Below are 13,492 nucleotides of genomic sequence, written 5' to 3'. Positions count from 1 at the left end.
CTTCCCAAGTCCTCTGCCTCTATTCCTCCACTCATTCACTCTCAGCAAAGGACCTCACTTCTTCCTTCATACAGTAAGAAAGAGAGAGAGACAGGAAGAGCAAGCTCCCTGTTCTCTTATATGGTCACTAACACCATCATAAGGACTCTACCCTCATGAGCTCATCTAAACTTAATTACCTCTCCAAGACCCGGCCTGTAAATACAATCACACTGAAGTTTAGAGCTTGTGCGGGAGGCATGCAAACATTCAAGCCATAACAATCGTCTAGCTCTGTATTTCCTGGCATGGTTTGTCTCTGCTTGGCCTTTTTCTCAGGCAGGCTCAAAAGGGGCTGACAGTTATGAATGACTGTATTCTCCTGACCACATTTCCCTCTCCCCAGTAAAAACCACCCACCCTTTCTACATTTCAGCCACCCCTACACCATTCCCTTCTGACTCAAAGGAAGGAGTCCTCTAGAGGAATGACTTCTTCATTTGTCTTTTGAATTCTATCCCCGCCCAAGTATATGGGTCTATGAGAGACATCTACCATGGTTTTTTGTTTTTTTCGTTTTTTGTTTTTTTTCCTCTCTGCCCTGCATTCCTTCCTTCTCTGACTCCCCTTCCCTTTCCATGTGCTTTAGGATGTCAGTAATGGGACTCTGGCTTTCCAAGGTGGGCCTGTGACTCACAAAGGCTAGTTGGAGTGTGTTTCAGGAATAAACAGGTGCACTGGAGGACAGTTTGTTGCATTCTTTTCCCTGGGACCCCAACTATAAGACCAGTATAAGCCTGGCTATGTTACACAGAGTAAGCCTGCCTTAGAACAAGGCTGAGGAGAGGCAAAAGAGGCCAGGAAACACTGAGCTAGAGCACTGTTATGGACCAGATGTTTGTGTCCCCCAAATTCCCATGTTAAAGCCCTAGCCCCTACGTGATGGTATCTGGAGGCAGGGCCTCAGGGAGGTGATTAAGTCTAGATGCGCTCATGAAGGTAAGGTCTTTGTGATGGGATTAGTGCCTTATGAAAAGAGACCAGAGCCTGCTTTCTGTCCCTGCATGTGAGGATATACCAAGAAGGAGCCCCTGTGCAAGCCAGGAAGAGAATTCTCACCAGACCCTGACAAGGCTGGAATGCTGATCTCAGACTTCTCAGCCTCCAGAACGGTGAGAAACAAGTGTTTGTTGTTTAAACCACCCAGACTCTGGTATTTGGTTAGAGCAGCCTGGCCTAAGGTAAGTACTGGCAACATTGTTTTTAAATTTGGAGGTTTTTCAATTATGTGAGCCAAAAACTTCTCTTTTTGCTTCAGGGCGTTTGAGTTGGGTTGCTGTTGTTGGCCATCAAGAATTTTGGCCAGTCAAGGGGCGCCTGGGTGGCTCAGTCAGTCAAGCATTTGACTTCAGCTGATCATGATCCCATGGTTTGTGAGTTCGAACCCCACATTAGGCTCTGAGCTGCCTGGAGCCTGCTTTGGTTTTGTGTCTGCCTCTCCCCTACTTGCGCTCTGTCTCTTTCTCTCTCTCAAAAATAAATAAATATTGAAATATTAAAAAAAAAATTTTTGACTAGTCTTCTCACTTCATCAATCAGCTCACCTCCCCCCTCCCGTAACTTTGGTCTCTCCCCTCAAAACTAACTCCTTCCTCAAACTACACACACATTCCAGATTCTACCTGTGGAAAAAACCTCTTTTTTGATTCTATAGCCACTGCCTGCTCTCCCTGCTTGCCTTCTTATCCTCTTTTCTAGAATGTCATAAATGGAATCATACATAGGTAGCCTTTTGTATGTGGCTTCTTTTACTTAGCATAATTATTTTGAGGTTCATTCATGTTATTGTGTGTTTCATTAGTTCATCCTTCTAATTGCTGAGTAGTATGCCATTGTTTAGTGGTACCATAATTTGTTTTTCCATTTCTCAGTTGATGGACATATAGATTGTTTTCCATTTTTGACAATCATGAATAAACTGCTATAAACATTTGTATACAGGTCTGTGTGTGAACATAAGTTTTCATTTATCCCGGGTAAGTATGTAGGAGTAGGATTGCTGGGTCATATGGTAAATGTATGTTTAACATTATAAAAAAAATGCCACAACCTGTTTTCCAAAATGGCTGTACTATTTCGCATTCCTACCAGCAATGTATGACAGTTCAAGTTACTCAACATTCTTGTCAGTATTTGGTGTTATTAGGATTTGTTTTTTGGTTTGTTTGTTAGCTTTTGCCATTCTAATGGCTGTGCAGTGACATTTCATTGTGGTTTTACTTTGCATTTCCCTAATAATGAGATCGAGCATCTTTTCGTGGGCTTATATGCCATCTCTCACTCTCTCTCTCTCTTTAAAAAAATGCTTATTTATCTTGAGAGAGAGACAGAGAGAAAGAATCCCAAGCAGGCTCTGTGCTGTCAGTGCAAAGCCCAATGTGGGCTCAGTCTCACGAACCGCAAGATGTCAACCTGAGCCGAAATCAAGGGTTGAAGGCTTAACCAAACTGAGCCACCCAGGCACCGCCCCCCCCACTTCTTTGTCTTTTTTTTTTTAATCAAGAGAGCTTTTGCTCATATAAAAAAATGGGTTGTTTGTAGTCTTATTGCTTTGGGAGAATTTCTGGAAACAAGTCCTTTACAGATGTATTTTTGGCAAATATTTTGTTCTAATCTGTGCCTGTCTTTTAGTGGCATTTAAAGAGCAGAGTTTTAAATTTTGACGAAATCTAATCCACCAATTTCTTCTTTTATGGTTCATGCTTTTTGTGTCCTAAGAAATCTTTGTCTAGCTAGTGGTTTTGTTTCTTAATTAAACTAAACTTATTTAATTCAAAACATTTTTAATTCTAAGTCTCTGCTTCTTTCTTTGTTGGAATTAAATTATCTTTTTAAAAAATAATAAAATGATAACAGTAAGAATAGAGAGAAGTGTGTGTGTGTGTGTGTGTGTGTGTGTGTGTGCATGTGCACACTTGTCTGGAAAAATAGAATTGATGGATGATTCTATGTTGGTGTCATAGGTCATGTTCCCCAGGAAACAGACAGAAATTTGCATGTGAATACTGTCTCCTTGACCAAACTCTAGTCAGTCTCCTAAGGCTTCTTCTCAACTAGGCTTGACCTTGGACTTCAGTGTCTGTCCTTGTCAAAACTTCATCCCCCAGTTTTAGCAAAAATCCTAAGTCAGTTTACAGAGAATCCTCCACCCTCGATATCTGATCTCCCTCTATATCCAATCAAATTCTTCATCCCCTAGCCTCCCCTAGGAGATACTTCATCACCCTGGGCTGCCACCAGCAAGAATCTGGCCAACTCATTTTCGTCAGAATCTTCCCTCACCCCTGATGTTTCCTCTTCGTAATTTTCCATCCACTGACCCCCAACCCTGCTCCTTGGCTATAAATCCCCACTGCTTGTCCTTGTTGTATTTGGAATTGAGCCCAGTTCTATACCAAGACCTCTTTTCTTCTATTGCAATAGTTCCTGAATAAAATGTTTTTACTGCTTTACCTACTGCCCGGCTCTGGTTTTTCTTTGACAGATGCAAGAATTTTATTGGGGAGTGCTACCAGGAACAATCCCTCTAAGAGACGGCATGAAACAGAACTGGCAGGGAGAGATGTTGAATTATGATGTAGTTGCAACAGAGGTCTCAGCTGATCCCACGGGGAGTTCTGGAGCCGGGATGGCCTTTACAGAATTGCCTGGAATAGAGGGAAGGGTCTGGACCTTGTGTTTCTCAGCCATCCCCCCCTATTCAATGAGATAAAGTGTGAAACTAATATAAAAAATGTGATATAGTACTGTGATACAGTTCAAGTATTTGAACTGTAGTAAGTCTTGGTGAGCCTGAGGCAATCTCTCTACAAGGAGAAATAAAACAAAACTAATTAGTCACTTGTGAAACCCTTTCCTTGGTTCTGTGACCTCTGCAACCCAGCAGTCTTGTATCCTGGCAACAGTTTCTGGGCTTTATCCCTGGTTTGCATCATCTCCCTCCCTCTCCCCCCCCCCCCCCCCCCCCAGCCGCCGGAGGTAAAGACATCCTTTGGTACCTGTTTCATTGTTTCTTGCCCTCATTTAAAAAGGAACAACTGTTTTGTCTGAGTGGAAATTGTTGCCCTTTGTGGCTGGCAGATCTGGATGGTAAAGAAACTGCAGAGGCGAAAGATCTCCATGCCCAGTAGTGAATCCTAGGGGATGTGAACAAGGCTTCATATGAGAAATTTAATAAAGGGTAAGTCTTAAGGATATATGGGAAATGATGTTTTGCTGACTTGACTTTACATGCTTGGACATCACCCATGCGTCATGATGCCCTCTGCCCCACTCCTCAAATTGCTGTCAATCTAAGCAGAAAAGGCATACAAAAGCTCAAAGTCACCACCAGCCAGCTTTGCACACAGATAAACCTAAGGATCCAGTGGAGCGAGAGGGGTTCTTCCTTCCCCAGGGTGGTCCTCCTGGTCCCTTTAGTAAAACAATGCTCCTGGGAGTTGGAACCGTCAGGAGAGATGACATCTATCTGCTATCATATTTCTAATCTGACCCTCTCGAAATGAAGAAAATAGCCTAGGAACATTCGACTAGCTTGTGGCAAAGCCAAAATTAGCGTCAGAGGTCCTGTCTTTCAAGTCAACTGAGCCACAGACCCTTAGCTATCCTTGCTTCTCCTGTCTCCTCCACCTGCCACATGGACTTAGTCGTTAAGTTATTTTGACTTAAAATTAGCTCTCAGCCTGGTCCCCCTCTCCCTAGTCATCGGTATGACTTCTTTTGCTTAGATTCCACCTACTCTCCTGGGCACTTGCAGCAGCTTAATAACTGATCTCTCTGCCTTGCTTTCTTCCATTGCCAGCCCATTCTGTGCACAGTAGCTGGAGTCGTGGTGTTTCTTTTCTTTCCTTTTCTTTTTTAAGTTTACTTATTTTGAGAGAGGGAGGGAAGCTCAGAGAGAGAGGGAAAGAGAGAGTCCCAAGCAGGTTCTGTGCCATCAGTGCAACGCCCAACGCAGGACTGGATCTCACAAACCATGAGATCATGACCTGACCCCAAATTAAAAGTTGGACACTTAACCGACTGAGTCGCCCAGGTGCTCCCGGAGTCATGGTTTTCAAGCACAAATTTGGCAACTCATTCCCCTGCGTAAACCTTTCCACTGCTCCCATCTCTTTTCGTGATTAAGGTCCAAACTCCTTAGCCATATATTCAAATGTCATCTTTGGCACTGACAGCTTTGGGACGAATTTGGCTGCAAGCAAAATTCACAGTGGCTTTAACCATAGGATATTCCTAAAATAGGCAGTCTTACAATTGGTCTGGTGACTCTGTGATGTTGTTGGAGACTCCAACACTTCTGTCCTTTCTCTTCTATCCTCACTGGGTGGTTGTCATACTCAAGTTTTCATCAGGGTCACAATATGCTTATGTGCACATCCTTGTATGATAACATCCAAATCACAAAGGAAGGGAGGGAGGAAAAAGGGAATTCCTCCTGTTACACAATTTTTTTTAAAATTTTATTCGAGGAAGACAGACAGCGCGAGTGGGGAGGAACAGAGAGAGAGGGAGAGAGAATCCCATGCAGGCTCCATACTGCTGGCACAGAGCCCGATACAGAGCTCGAACCCACAGAAACCGCAAGATCATGACCTGAGCCGAAACCAAGAGCCAGGAGCTTAACCGACTGAGCCACCCAGGTACCCCTTGTTAAATCAAAGATGAAACTCTTACCTCAATGCCTTCCACCAGACTTCTATTTTTTTTTTTTTAGCCAGAACTGAGTGCCATACCCAGCTTAAGACCAAGTATTTTTATCAAAGATAAAAGGGGATTGCCTAGATTGGCTTAGCCCAATTGTGATTTATGGCCTGGCCCTGGGCACCTTATCACCTGAACAAAATCAAAGTTCTATTCTCAAGAAGGAGAAATGGCTCATGGGCTGGCAACCCACAGTGGGTACCCCAACCTACAGGGCCCTCGTGAGCTAGCCTCTGCTTATCCCTGTACATTTTCTGACCCTCTCCTTCATAGTAGCTTTTTACTCTAGTCTTCTGGAACCACTCACACTTCCCAGAACGGTCCTCCATGACTTCATGGAGCCAGTCATACCTCCTAAAATGATCCTTTTCCCCCTGCCCAAAATAACCTTTTCCCCTTGATAATCTTATGAATACTCAACCTTCTTATAGAACTCAACTGAAGTGTTACTGTCTCTGTACAATCTTTCCTGACCCTCCAAAGCAGGATCAGTCACTCTTGACCTTTCCTGTTTCCCGTTTCAGGCGATGCCTGGTACATTGTAGTTGCTCAATAAATATTTGTTGAGAATCTTTGCATCGTTCAAGTGTGCTGCATATTTTGATCTGTCAGGTTATTATCACTGCTTACATTTTAGTTAATATCATTACTTTCATCATAGAGCCATGTGATGGTTAATTTTATGTATCAACTTGATTGGGACACAGGATGTCCAGATATTTGGTTAAACATTATTTGTGGGTGTTTTTGGATGATACTAGCATTTGCATCAGTCGGTTGAGTAAAATGGATTGCCTTCCCCAATGTAGGAGGGCTTTATCCACTCTTTTGAGCACTTGACTAGCACAAAAATGCTGAAGAAGGAAGAATTCACCCTTAGCCTGACTACTTGAGCTGGGGCATTGGCTTTCTCTTGTACCTGCACCCAGATTTCCATGGTTCTCAGGCCTTCAGGTTTGGATTAGAACTACACACCAGTTTTCCTGTGTCTCCAGTTTGCAGATGGCAATCGGTGGGACTTCTCAGCTCCATAATTATGGGAGCCAATTCCTTGTTTGCTTATCTTTCTTTCTATCTATCTATCTTTTCTGTTTCTCTGGAGAACCCTGTCTAATGGAAGACAGTTAATAAATTCTTTACTATAGAAAAATGTTTCTAAATTGTGGGATCAAGTTGCTGATAGGGAATGTGATTTTGAGGGAGCTAAAATATCCCAACTTGATGCTTAGTCTCCTATTATTCATAAGATGAGAACATTATTATTCATAACATTCTATTTAATGGTGTCTATGATAAATAATTCTCTTTCACTCCTGTGTATCTTGCATACTTTTTTTTCCTGTCAGACAGATTATCTTATGCATGTTCTGCAGAGATAGGGACACTTAGAAATGCTCATTTGTATTGGGGCTAATACAAACTGGGGTGTGTGTGCAGAAAAATTATTGAAATGCACCTATGAGATAAAGGGTGACAGGGTGAGTGAAAATGAAAGAGAAAGTGATAAAATGTCAGTGCAACTTACTCCAGACTGTGGGGAAAAAATTCACAGTAATTTCAGGTGGTACAGGTACTTAGCTTAAATAACATGTACATAGAAAAAGCTTATTGCCTTTTTAATTCTCCCTCCATTCTTGTTAGCAGCCTATTTCCATAAGTCATCAGGCTCAGGAAGTGGTATACTACCTTCCCTGGAGCTCTGTGCTCTGACCTGTATGACGGTGGCTTAGAGCATTCCAGCAAAGCAGGGGGAGGGGGGCACAAATCTTTGGCATTCTGCTGCTGACAGGTATTGGCTAGCGAATAAAGAGAAGCAGGGAATGTCCATACAGCCACAGAATGAGACTTTGAGGAGGAAACTACTCATATCAAAACAATGAGACTTTTGGGGGTATATATGCTTACAAGGAGGAAAACAAGAGCTCTAAGTTAAGGAAGAGAAGAAAAGAGAAAAGATGGAAAGAAGGACAAAAGGAAGGGAAGGAATGAAGAAAGAAAGGAAAGGGGGAAGGGAGGGAGTTGAAGCCTGGAGGGTTAAGTAGGACATCTGAGGTTGTTTGGACTGTTGCTTCCAGGAATCTCTGCTTAATTTCTTTGAACTATGACTCAGGTCTTTACCCAAAGGCATGTCTGTCCATGTTCTGACAGAACTTGAAATTGTTTACCCCATATTCAGCTCTGGTGGCTTCTCCATTCTCCGTATCTAGTCATCTCCTTTGCAGGCAAGAATCACGGATGACCAAGGTGCACACCTGACAGGAGCAGAGTTTTGATTCTACTGTCATCTATAGCCATTCCTCAGCCCCGGCCCCAGCCTTGGGCTGCTTACACTGCCTTTTGGCCACCACTGTCCTGTGGTCCTTGGTTCCCTGGGAATATCTGCAGCTGGGGGCTAGCATCTGGGGGCTATGTGTGCAGAAGAGGAGGATGGGGTTACATGCAGTGCTTGCTGTTTAACAAGCATGTGTCTGGCCATTTCCACCAAATAGCTTTCTTCTAAAACATCAGATTGGACCTTCCTGAGGGTGGCTACCAGGCACAGCCAGAGCACCGACACTGAAGGAAGATGGTTGGATGTTCAGTCCTGCAGTCTCTTTTGGGTGCGGCCATCTTCCTGTTGCTCCCCCCGGCTGCCCAGTGGCCTCCACTATCTTTATGGGCCACTGTCATAAAATCTGCCCTCAGCAGTGGAGCTAATGAACTCAATCACACAGTCACTATGGCTAAGTAAGGAACTTCTCTCTAAAGATCTTAAAACAAAGGGAAGAGTGCTATTTTTGACATCTAGAGCTCTCTGTACCAAAGTACAAGAGGTGTTTTAGAGGATAGGAAAGCCTTCTTGGGACCTCTAATCATACCTCATGGGACTTAGCGTGCCATGAAGACTGGCTCTTTACCATGCCTGACAAAATTTGCTCGATATTCAGAGTAAGTATGAAGCTCCTCTTTTCTGAGCCAAACTTCATATGAAGCACAACCAACCTAACCTTCATTGAGTACTTGCTGTGACCAGGTTATTTTGCTAAGCATTCTACAATACACATTTCCCCTTCTGTCTGAAAGTTCATTTTATGCCACTTCACCTTTACAGAAGACCTACCTTAGTACATCTTTTTAATAACAGGAAGAAATTTAAAGATAATTTTCCCTTTTACAAAATGGTAATTGCTTCTTTGCTTTAGGTCATTTCAGCTACGAAAGTTTTCATAGGAATGCTCTACTTTCACATAGTGGGAGAAACCTGTACATTATTTTCTTCTCAAATTTAGGCAGTTTCATTTAAGATCCTCTTGATTTACCTGAACCAATCAGGTATAAGCGCAAAGGGCATTTACCGGCTCACAAGACAGGTATAGGGCTGACTTCAGACATGACTGGATTCTAACAATGTTATCAGGGCCTTGTCTCCCTCCATCTCCTGGATTGGCTCCACCTTCCTTTGCGTGTTGCCTTTGTTCTCAGATTCTATGTTGGGGCAGGTGACTGGGCAGCTCCAGCCAGATGATCTTCCAGTGTCTATTCTCAGTGGGAAACAGAGAGCTTCCTCCTGAGTGCTCAGATGCACTCTAATGAGATGGGGTCACATGCTCATCCCTGAACTGGTCTCCTGGCCAGGGGCCTCATAGAGTCTCTCCTGGGTCATGTTCTGCATTCCTGGAGTGAGGTAATGGAGACCCCAACCAGACCAGAGGGATACAGAGTAGGAGAAGAGGATCCCCAAGTAGGTATTGGGGAAATAGATACTCAGTAGGCACCAAGACATTTTCTTACTGGGAGTGTCAGTATCCCAGCTTAATAGATGAGGAAACAGTGGCTTGGAGGGTTTAAGTAACTTGCCCAAGGTCACTGCTAAGTAATTGGCAAGCAGAGACTTGAATCCTATCGTTAACAAGCCATATTTGTTGTTCCATTTATTCAGAGGAAATTTTTGCTCTCTAAATAAGTAAAAACAAGACTGTATATCTAGATTAAGAGAATTAATGTCAAATTTTCCATAATGAAAATCATCCCTAACTTGCCCTACAGATTTACCTCAAGGGACAGACTAGAAGCCCTCTAAGGAGGCATAACTCTCTTTCCAATATGCCGTTGCCCAAGTTCTGCTACCAAGGGAAAGGAAGCGAGTGTGAGTATTTATTAAAGACACAGCACTTACTTCTGACATCATCATCAGAATGATCTGAACCAAAAACTCTGCTGGCTTTAAGAAAATCAACATGTTAAGTGAATTCTTGATATACTTTTTACTTGCCTAAACACTTCAGATGAACCCAGCTACCTCCTGGAATGATTTTGAAATGGTCATTATTGATTTTGTTCTAAATTCTTAACCACAAGTGGCTATACAGTCAGTTATTAATGGCCTTATCATATTGACACAGGGCCATGAACTAACCGAGATAGAGGAAGCCATGTGTGCACTACAGGACAGAACACTCAATTTACCATCAGCAGAGTCCTGGATCCAGCACTAATTAACTCTATAACCTCAGACAAATCACCTAAATTTGCTGCTACTCACTTTCTTCATCTGTAAAATCTTTAAAATGATGATTATACTTCCTTTATAGGTTTTTATGAAATTCAGATGAGATAGTGTGTTTTAAAATTCCAGAATATCTGCAAACTTTCAGCATCTCATAACTATGAAGTATTGTAATCCTTCCCATCCAAGGAACTGAGAACTCCATGGCTGCCTATTCATATTAATAGCCAAGAGAACCAAGAGGCAGACAAATCCCAATAAAGTTGGAAATAAAGTCTGCAACTCTAGCGGCTCATTCTGGATTAATAATGGACTATTAATGGACTGCCTAATAACAGAAGTAATGGCTTGCTGCAAAACAAAACAGAAGAAAGCAAAACCAAAAGAACAACTGTATTTCATTAGACTGAAATGCAAAAAGAGCTTGAGAAAACCATGGCACCAAGTTCTGAGGCAAAATTGGACGTTACCCAAACTGTGTGATCCAACCTTCTCAGCACGTGTGATTTCTAAATCTTTTACTCTAGTCCCAAAGTTTTCTTAAGATCTTCACACCCCACCTTTGTCACTCCACGTATGATCAAATCTTCTTGGCAGAGAACAGGGCTCAGGAGAAAGACCCACAAGTCAGAAACCTAATGAGTAATTTTAGGGGCACCTGCGTAGCTCAGTTGGTTAAGCGTCCCACTTTGGCTCAGGTCATGATCTCATGGTTCATGAGATTGAGCCCTGCGTAGGGCTCTGTGCTGACAGCTCAGAGCCTGGAGCCTGCTTCGGATACTTTTCTCTCTGTGCCCCTCCCCTGCTCGTGCTCTGTCTCTCTCTGTCTCTCAAAAATGAATAAACATTAAATAAATTTTAGAAATCTAATGAGTAATTTTACCAAGACCAAATTAGAACAGAGCAACAAGCTATGCCAAGGACAGGGTCTTTCACATTTCAAGGTCTAGTTCAGGTAAAAGTGGTCACTGTTTAGGCAAGTTGGTGGCCAGCCTGCAGCTGGGCAGAAGATAAACTGCATCAACACTGGGGAGTCACCATCCTTCCAAAGCCTTTCCTGGTATTCCCTGCCTCACCTCAGCAAGGCATAAAGAACTTAACTCCTGTGATCATCTTTAGGAAGATGACCAAAGACTATGCTTCCTAGCCTCTTCTGACTTTCTTCACTAAACATTGAGCACCAACCATGATTTGCATGATGGAAGGTTTGTTTATAGGATTGGAAACAGAGTGCTTACTCGTTAGCTGGTCATAAGCACTGGACATACCAACTCGACAGCCCTAAGGAAACTCTGGCCTAAGGAAACTCTTCAGCTGAGGCTTTTTTAGATCGCAGAGGTGAAGGGTGGATGGGAGACAGGCCTTCAGACAAGGATGAGGGTGAGGGATATTTAGGCCAAAAGAACAACATGAGCTGAGGAGAAACACAGGACGCCATGATGCATTTAGAATCTTTATGTCCAGGAGCACCTAACTAGCTCATTTGGTATAGCACGTGACTCTTGATCTCAGTGTCATGAGTTCAAGCCCCACAATGCGCTTGGAGCCTACTTACAAAACATAATAATAATTAATGTAAGTAAGCAAATAAATAAATAAAATCTTTATGTCCATATGGCTGGACTACAGGATATGTGTGGCTGAGAGGTGGCTGGGAGAGGATGCTAGATAGTAAAAAGCCTTATAAACCATGTTTAAAAATTAACTGAGGACAGTGCAAAGACATTCAAGAGTTTTAAGCACAGAAAGAAAATGATTAGATATACATTTAAATAATAACAAGAAGGGGCATATGGATGGCTCAGTTAGTGAGGCATCCAACTCTTGATTTTGGCTCAGGTCATGATCCCAGGGTCGTGGGATCAAGCCCCATGTTGGGCTCTGCACTGATAGCACAGAGCCTGCTTGGGATTCTCTCCCTCCTTCTCTCTCTGCCCCTCCCTTGCTCATGCTGTCTCTCAAAATGAATAAATAAAAAATAAATTAAAAAAATAAATGAAGAATAAGCAATATGTGTTCCAAGTGAAATTTGGAAAATCAGAAAAGCACAAAAATCATATAATTGATGTATTGAATGTTCTGGACACATCATGGCTCTAGGAAGAAACAACTTTTTATTCTTTCTCCTCCTGCTCTAGAAAACTCATTCTAGAATGAATCCTTAGTTTTTTCTGATCCTATTCAGTCACAAGAATGCTCTCCATCGAGTGCTGTAAAATCTTATCAAGTCTAGTATTACATACCCAGTCTTTTACTCACTTGCAAACGTCTCTCATTCCTCTAGACAGGCTTGCTTCAGTCTTGGAAGCTGAAGTGCAGAAGGAAGTCGTGGTTAGCTTTTCTGCTTGCTACTCACCAAGTTGCTCTTTCCTCAGGCCCTTGAGGAAGGAGTAGGTGCAAATGGTTCCCACTTGTGTGACTGACACAGTCGCCATCTGGTATGGCATATGTACCTCGGAGATCCATCTACTAGGGACCTCTGGCTATAGTGCCCTTCTGCCAGATCTCTTCACCCTTCAAGTGGTTCTCTTGGGTGGCATCCTTCACACCATTCACAGGTGGCCCAGGAATGAGTGCCCCCTCCATTCCATGGCCCACTCATCTAAGGAAGTGCAGTGCCCTGCCACAGAACCTTCTCTCTTCATTCTGCTGCAAGGCAGTCCCCTCCAACTAGCTTTTCACCTTCAGGCTTCTTGTGGTGAAAGTCAGCCACCATCCCCTATGTCCCTCAAACTCCAGAAGACACAGGTCAAGATTTCCAAATAGTTCTTGTGAAGAACTTAGGTTAAGGTGAGAGCATATTTCCCATGGCAGAGTAGAGATGCGATGGGTTGTGGAACACAGCACTCAGACGACTCACTAGAAAGAAGCCCTTGCTCCTAAAGAATGTTTCTGGCCTCTCTTCCATAGAAGGTGGAGAGTGGGCTGATATTGGCAGGGCCATTTCCCAATACCTTTGCATGCCCTCCATAGCTAGGGGGTCTAGCATTTCCTTTTAGAATGTGCCAACCTACAGGGCGCCTGAGTGGCAGTTAGGTGTCTAGCTTCAGCTCAGGTCATGATGTCATAATTCATGAGTTCAAGCCCCACGTTGTGCTCTGTGCTGAAAGCTCAGAGCCTGAAGCCTGCCTCAGATTCTGTGTCTACCTCTCTCTCTACCCCTTGCCTGCTCATACTCTGTCTTTCTCTCTCAAAAGTAAATAAGCATTAAAAAAAAAAAGAATGTGCCAACTTAGGACATACCATAGTATTATCAGGCTTGAG

At 43.1% G+C, this 13,492-nt stretch overlaps 1 long non-coding RNA gene across 1 annotated transcript; it reads right to left on the bottom strand.

Moving 5' to 3' along the window:
* Positions 1-3,621: 3,621 nt before the first annotated feature.
* On the bottom strand, positions 3,622-13,228 carry LOC122211750. The gene is made up of 3 exons (XR_006198812.1): positions 12,488-13,228; positions 4,038-4,175; positions 3,622-3,686 (listed from the first exon to the last, which is right to left on the bottom strand). It is a non-coding gene; the product is annotated as an uncharacterized LOC122211750 (long non-coding RNA).
* Between the last annotated feature and the right edge of the window lie 264 nt (positions 13,229-13,492).

The sequence above is a fragment of the Panthera leo genome, chromosome F3 (genome assembly GCF_018350215.1).
Source record: "Panthera leo isolate Ple1 chromosome F3, P.leo_Ple1_pat1.1, whole genome shotgun sequence".
Lineage (NCBI taxonomy): Eukaryota > Metazoa > Chordata > Mammalia > Carnivora > Felidae > Panthera > Panthera leo.
Note: the sequence above shows the minus strand (reverse complement) of the source record. Positions and strands in the feature narration are given on the sequence as shown.